Source organism: Gadus macrocephalus, chromosome 14 (genome assembly GCF_031168955.1).
Source record: "Gadus macrocephalus chromosome 14, ASM3116895v1".
NCBI lineage: Eukaryota > Metazoa > Chordata > Actinopteri > Gadiformes > Gadidae > Gadus > Gadus macrocephalus.
Window position 1 is genome coordinate 22,060,272 of NC_082395.1, and position 8,204 is coordinate 22,068,475.

At 44.7% G+C, this 8,204-nt stretch overlaps 1 long non-coding RNA gene across 1 annotated transcript; it reads left to right on the forward strand.

The window, feature by feature from the left end:
- The first annotated feature begins 5,720 nt into the window (after window positions 1–5,720).
- On the forward strand, window positions 5,721–6,489 carry LOC132472236 (uncharacterized). Its single transcript, XR_009529041.1, has 2 exons — window positions 5,721–6,009; window positions 6,319–6,489. It is a non-coding gene; the product is annotated as an uncharacterized LOC132472236 (long non-coding RNA).
- Window positions 6,490–8,204: the final 1,715 nt, after the last annotated feature.

Genomic DNA, 8,204 nt, shown 5'->3' on the forward strand with positions numbered 1-8,204 from the left:
CCCTTTAGTTCTTGGTTTGTTCTTCTTCTTATATTCTCTTGCTCTTGTGTTTTCTTCTTTCTTCTTCATCTTCTTCTTCTTCTTCTGTCTTCTTCTTCTTCTTCTCTCCTCTCCAATCTTCACATTGACTGAGGTGCCTTCCATTAATTATCATGCCCAGGAGGCTGTTCCAGAGAGAAGAGCAGCCATCAGATTGAATCATTTTGACAAGGCGGGCGTGGGCCAATTACACCCAGGGCTCCGGCGGGGCTTTGATGTGGCGGGAAAAGGCGCCGAGATAGGGGGGCACAACATCACACACAGCCCCATTATGGTAATGATCTGATATAATCCCGCCACTAAACTTTATGTAGCTTGTTTAAAGGAAGATGCTAACACTAATTACAGACGTGGAGGGTGGCTGGTGGTGGGGTCAGGTGGAGCAGAGATGGAGGTGGTGCCGTCTCGTCCGTGGTGGTGGTGGTGTTGGTGGAGGGGTGGTGGTGGTGCGTTTTTAGGCCTTTGACAAATTGTGGCTCATGAATGATGTAATAAAAATAAAATGAAAAATAAACTAGACAAAATGAATACATTTTCCGTCTAATTATTAGTTTGGTGGGGGTGAAAAAGTGAGAGGGCTGCAGCTCGGCCGTCTGGGGTGCAGGCCCTGAGTCAGGGAGGTAGTGGAGCTGGGGGTGGGGGGGGTTGTTAATTAACACATGTGAGGAAGGCGAGAGAGAGAGACAGAGAGAGAGAGAGAGAGAGAGAGAGAGAGAGAGAGGGGGGGGAGAGGGAGAGAGAGAGAGAGAGAGAGAGAGAGAGAGAGAGAGAGAGAGAGAGAGAGAGAGAGAGAGGGAGAGAGAGAGAGAGAGAGAGAGAGAGAGAGAGAGAGAGTGGGGTGATGGGGACTGGGAAATGACCTAAAGAACAAATCAATGGGTTGAGTGTTGGGGAGGTGTGGAGGTGGGGGTGGCGGCAGGGAAGTGGTGTTACAAGGAAAGCACGATAATATCGTCCTGTAATTAACTTGTCACTTCAATTACGACTGCTCAGATTGGAATTGTCTTGGGTTGTGGCGCCTCTCCTCGTCTATATGCTTAATTAGTCTGAAGAGTAGCCACGGCTAGGAGCTCTCTCTCTCTCCCTCCTCCCCTCTCTCTCTCTCTCTCTCCCTCTCTCCCTCTCTCTCTCTCCTCCCTGCTGTCACGCCTCGAACCGTGTCCGTTTATTGTTCCAGATGATTGGCTGGCAGGCTGCTGGAGAGCGCACCGAACCCAGGAGGAATGCAAACTAATCAACCGTCGGAGTCGCGCCGGGTCCAAAGCACTGTTAGCTTTAGCCGGCTACGGCTTATTGCTCTAACCTCGCTTTGCTTACTCTACATTGTCATTCTTAATTTCCATGTTAAGTTTGATATGGGGAGGATATGGCGCTACGTCGAGCTCCAATGGACGTTTTCTCTTACTTGGAACAGAAGCCGAGGTAGCGGGAGGAAGTGATGCCTCTGATTGGTGGATAAACAGGAAACAGGAAGAATGTAGAAGATTGGATGAGTATCGACCGCACCTCGGGATGCTATAAGTGAAGGGAGGGAGGTGTTGCTAACCTTACTGTGAACTCATTTCAGCGACAGACTGACATAAACACACAGAAGAGAACGCTATTCAGAGTTGTTCATTCCTCACCTCTCCCTCATACTTCAGCTCGTTTAATCAACGGGTTTGGTTATGTTAGATTTAAGCCAACTTGAAGAATATCGATGACAAATTGCACATGACAGAGATATCATAAATGTACTTTTTGGTAACAAGCGTGCCTTTGATAATGCGGGTTATACATTTACAAAACGTATATTTTTTTAAAGACCCATCAGTATCAATATATGCGCGAGTCATGCATAGAAGTGCTCCATATTTCCTCCTTGAAGTCGAACAAAGATATACAATCGCACATAAACTCAATCAGAATGCAAGGTAAGTCTATATATATCTCCTGGAAGGAGAAAGTTGGCATCTTTATTGCTGCATGCCCTCACGGCTACCTCTGCATTCAGATGAAGGCGCCTTCTGGGATGCAAGTGAAAGGCCTTTTGTTAAGATTCATCACTTTGCACCAGCAATAGAGCAATGTATTATCACAGCTATGGGTGTAACTCTTTGAAAAAATCCCTGTTATGCAAATCGTGGGCCTGTGGAGGACTTTAGACGCGCTGGAGCATCTTGACACCACGATAATCCACAGCGGGCCACACTTGATGGCTGCATGCTTGTTATTCTGCTTTAGAAAACAGAGCTCAAAGCCCGGAGACAGCTCTCCCCATATCAAGGGCTTCGTTCGAGCGAAAACTGCATCGGTCACGTGTGTGGTTTATCTAGAATCATACCGATACATGCATCTTCTGAAAGGTGTCACTGTGTTGTCAATGTGGTTTTGAATACGGGAGGTCCAGGTGAGCATATAAAACATCTTCAGGTCACAGAGTAAAACTGCTGCGAGGCTTAGATCCAGGGACTGCATTTTTATATTAAAAGAGATACAATTCTACTTTTAAGACCTCACCAAAATGACACTTCCTGAATATTTACAACTACAGTGGTTAAACTGATGAGCCAGTCCTGTCCAGGGAACAATTGTACTAGACAAATGTCAAAAACAAAAACTATTTGTTCCAGATTTATAAATTAAAGAACGCCCGTAAATAATGGCAGTGCTGATCGCCTGTAAAGTCACAGCCAGCGCCAAACAATGAGGTCATTGGTGTTGCGTTTCTGCGGTTTCATTGGTCCTCCAGACACTTTCTCCCAGAAGCACGCTAGCTGAGCGAGCATCGATTCCCCCCCAACTCGCTCAACCCGGGATCCCTCTGCTGATTAAACAGTCAGACCTGACTGTGGCAGCGACTAAAAGCCATAACAGATTCCATCAACGAGGTTATAGGACTACTCTATCAGATAATATAGCATCCTAGCTGTCAGGGGCCGGGGAATATATGGCAGGGAGGTATACAAGTGCACACATCCATCAGTTCAGATGGAACACTGTTTCCCCAAGTACACAGTGTAACGTCAATGAGTATTGATGGGTGGTGGAGAGGCCGGCTGGCTACCTGCTCTCTCCCCTGCCTTCTTTGTGGCTCTCTCCCTCCCCGATGTTGCAGTACACTGCCAAGTTCACACTGTCTGGTGAGTTACGGTCGGACATGAAGGCTAGCTAGCTAGCGAAGCTAAATGCAGCCGGTTGACAGCTAGCTGATTGTAATGTTATGGATCTACCTGGAGGAGGGGCCGAATGGGAGGGAAACATGGGAGGTGGCATGCTTTACTTTGCTTGCACATGCTCTTACACAACCCGGTATCACGCGATTGCGTGCTCCTGCGCACGAACGTTAATCTATTGAAGCGTGTTCCAGAGCATGATAGTCCGACTTTTTGCGTGTTACACAGAACGAAATGTAAACCAATGCATTCTGAATGGGAGTGTTCTAAGACAATTAACTAAACGGTACGAGAGAGAGAGAAAGAGAGAGAGGGAGGGACAGAGAGAGAGAGAGAGAGAGCGAGAGAGGCTTCAGAAAGGGTGTGCGCAGATAGTACAGTGCACCCTAGTTATGTTTATGCCAAAACCACAAATGCTATATGTATATATATATATATATATATTGCCTAATTATATATATTGCCTATATATATGTATAGGCTATATATAATTAGGCTATAATTATATTATTTAGCGTGTAATGAGACAATCTATAGCCAAATTGTCGAAGATGCCCGAGAATCTCCGGGGATATCAGCATGGGAAATCGGCGAATCAGACCCATGAACCTATAAAGAAAGACGTCATCTCAAGCGGGAGAGAACGTTTGCGGTGCTGGTTTGTGTCACGTAAGTACAGGGCTCTCATGTCTCATGCATTCGACGTGAGACACACGCAATTCAACCCATGCACCAACACAGTCTCACTCCCTACTCGTCAAATGTGTGACGCATGGCCAAGGATCCCTGGCGTTTTTGAAGTCTGGGGTCAAAAGGTCAAAAGGAGCCGGCACCACGCCGCTTATGAGACAAAAGTTAATGTGTATTTCTCTCATAACTTTTTGTCATTATTAAAGAGAGGCCTGATTCTCAGATATGCAGGTTGGATGGCTAGGGTGTAGGTCTGGGAAGAACTTCAGTCCAAAATCTTGCAAGCGAGCCGCTGGGTGCAGGTGCAACGAGATGGAGCACTTGCTGAGTCATTTCCTGTAGGGCTGGAGCCACAGGTTGAAGCGTATTCGTCCTTTGAGACCCCCTTTGATATATAAGAGACCTCAAAGTACAGTTTACTTAAATGTTGTCGACCCAGTCACCTATTGCATCACTTCCTTTAGGGCTTCGGCCTCCTAATTGATCATTGTAGTATAATTGAATGCCCTCTTTCAAATATATGATACCTCCACCACTGGGATGTGGCAACAATTCTCCAAATCCATATGGGGAGGGGGGGGGTGATGCTTGTGGACAGTAGGGTTGTAAACTAGACATAAATAGGAAGCAAACTCAGGAGAAGGAATGACCTCTCACAAATATATATTTAATAAATTGTTTCAAATAACCCTGCCTCGTTAAATCATTGAGCTTGGTGTTTTGCTTTCAAAAATAGGTTATAGAAGAAGTCTAAACTGCAGAAAATAAAAACATCCAAGCTGCCTTTTAAGGATACCTTGGAATATCTCCTAGTTTACGACAAAAACAACACAATGGACGGCAGCTCCTTTGCCGCGTGGTTTTTAGAGCCATGTAAGGATTAGAGGGGCTGGTTGATAGCAACCACCATAGCAACCATGACGGTCAAGTGACTGGATGCAGCCCCGTTGAAAAAATAGAATACCACCCTACACACTGAGGAGAATAATGATATTTAAATTATTATGACCATGAAGTCTTTATTTGCATTGGTTTACATTTCGTTCTGTGTAGCATGGAAAAATCTGAGAAACACTCCCATTCAGAATGCATTGGTTTACATTTCGTTCTTTGGAGCACAGTTATTTTTATTTATTTATTTATTTTCAGTTTTTGTGGAGGTGCTTCAAAGATGCAAATTTTTCTGCAATAATCCAAAATCCAATGGAAAAACCCGTTGGCTTTTTGTCAAGGGAAACCCAGGTTGACGCTCACTTCCGGTTTGGCCAACATACGTCATCCCTCCACCACTCTATACTGTAAAAACACATGTTCAAGTTGAATGATAATGCATGAATCTATTCATGCTATTCATGACAATTATTTGGCCATGGTGGATCCAGATCTGTTCCGGAGCATTTCTGCACCTCGGGCAACAGCGCAGGGTTGCCAGGTCCTGCCTGCAAAAAACGTCCTGCCCACATACCGTTCAAAATCCACCCAAAATGTCCTAGAAGCAGCCCAAGTTGTTGTTTTAGCAGCGAAATGCATTGTGTGTGTGTGTGTGTGTGTGTGTGTGTGTGTGTGTGTGTGTGTGTGTGTGTGTGTGCTCTAACACGCTATTTTATGTTGAAATGCGACGTAATCCAGTGTTCACGAAAACGTACACTGTCAACGTATGCTTTTGGCGACTGGGTTGGCTCCACCAGGCCCCCAGGATAGGCGCATACTTCCGCAATCCACCAGTGCTCAGAGGCCAAGCCTGGTATTGCAGCTGTTTTAGGTGGGAGTGGACGGGGGTCCGTCATTTCATGTGGCCCAGAAGCAGAGAATGTCTAATCTTTGACCACGCGGGGCGCTCGTAGGCGAGTCCAGAATGAATGGGAGCCAACGGGGTTTTATCCTCAGAATCCACTTTTCTCACAATGTAATTTTTTGTCAAGTAATTTGAAAGTTGCTATCAAAGGGTGGGGCTAAGATAATAAACTCAGCTGAATATTGCATTTTTTAAGGTCACGTATCTGTTCTAAAAAGGCGTTAAAAACATGCGATGACGTCACACACTGTAATACTGTCAGAGGTACTGCTTTACGGCAGTTTCTAAAGCACTTCCCTTTTCCCGCAACGATAACACCAGCTGTTGGAGGTAAGGCTTATTTTGCTTAATACCCTAGTTACAGAGTTTTAGTGAGCTAATGTAAAAAAAAGAAATGCGCGAATGTTTTACATATGTATGTTACTTACAGAGAGTGTTTTTTCTAATCCTCACTAGTGCCGATGATAAAGCTTTTTTTTTTTGTAACGATTATGAGCCATTTCTTTCTCCTAAAATAGAAACCTGGATTAGAATCATAATTTTAAGACTGCATCAATTTAGTTTACATCGGTAAACAATCTGCTAGAGAGCAGTGTTCTGTTGTTCTCCTCATGCCTCTTCCTTTCTTGATCTCTACAGTCGGACCTTGATGCTGTGACAACGGACAAGTCTTCTTCCTCTGTCCTTTTCCCCTGCCTCTGTTCAGTATGTTCAGTGTTGTTAAATCATTTCTCTTTTTTTTTATTAGTTACTGTTCTTATTGTGTTCTTGTTAGTGTGATGTTTGAATAAACTTGCCTGTTGCAATGTTGGTATAATGTTTGTATAATTAAGCAATAGATCACGCCAGGCTGTGGTATGTGCTCATTATACCACTGTTAAGGTACGGCCACACCAAACGCGTTACCCGCGTACCACGCGTATAAAATCGGCAATTTTTCCATAGGGAAGCATTGGTTTACGCGCGTATGAGGTGCGTACACGCGTATCATGCGTACCAAGCAACATTTTACTCGCGTTAGGGGCGTATGAGGCGCGTATATATACGCGCGTATATATACGCGCGTACATATACGCGTGTACGCGAGGAGTTCAAAAAATTTAACTTTTTACGCCCATACGCGTGATACTTAGCCGCAATAGCCAATCAGCGTGGAGCTTGACCCGACGTCACTGGCAGAGAGTAGTGACCCTTGCACAGAAGCATACGGCCGACATCTTTCTTTATTCTGGGTGGAAATAGTAACATAGTTACGCCATTAAATGCGTTTATGGAAACATTTTTAGCGAGAAATGTGCATTTTACTTTCATAATGTTCACTCTGTGAATGTGAAGGATGTTTGGTTTGATAGTTATGACGAAGAGTGAACGCTCCGTTCACTTGCATGGACAGAGTCTCTGGTTGCTAAGCAACCTCAACGTCTTGGCGGACTATTTCTCTGCCGATCAACACTACGAATGCTGGAAACACACCAGACACACCATGTGAAGTTATTTAACCCGATTATTGTTATTTATATCCGAGATTATTTAATCTAACCCGATTCAAGCTCTATCATGCACCCAGACACGGCGGCGTTTGGGTTTCCTTCCTCGGACTCCTAAATCCAGCGCAGCCACAGGCGCGTAGCTGCGTATGTAGGACCATTTTTGACACAAAATGGTCAAGCAACATTTTAGCTGCGTTACGCGCGTACATGGTACGCGGGATACGCTTTTGGTGTGTCCGCACCTTTAAGGGGCGTTGTCCGGCCCCGACGCGCAGCGGAGGGCCGGCGACCCCCTTCACAGTGGTATAATGAGCACATGCCACTGACTGAAGTGATCTATTGCTTTTATACAACGGTTACTGTTATGGCAAAACGAAAGTCATCGACACACTACATTTAAAAAGAAACCAAGAAAGTCAAAAAAGCCGTTTATTAAAGAATACAAAAAAGTAGTCCCTCCTGGCTGCCGCTATGCATCGACGGTCGCTATGCAACACACTTTAGCGTCCCTCTGAGAGAAGGCTCCGATAGAGCGGTTCGCCGGCAATTTATCCTATGGAGTGAGCCATATTTATCCTATGGCTCACTCCCGGAGTAACAACATTTACACGCTCTCCATCATCCAACATATGTTTTACTTTGTAACTGTTTCTACTTCCAGGCGCGGAGTGATATGCAAACATTCACAAAATGATCGGGCGTCATAGCAGTTATGTATACGCTCATTATACAACAGTTGGGAACCAATCAGATTGCTGGATTTAGGTCCCCCGTTGTATAATTACTGTTATACAACTGTTACTGTTTCAATGTGACCCAGACCATATTTCTCATTTAACAAACATGTGTAGCTTATAATGTGTTGCATGGCAGAGCAATTATGTTCAATGGCTTAAAACAAACCCATCTGTAAAGATCAGTGAATGCATAGAAATCAATGACAAGTGGTGTAGATGGTTTTCCCTCTGTGCAAGGTCATTAGCCCAAGTCCTACAAAAAAATAACGACTGTAATAGCAGATGTTGAAGTTGTTAA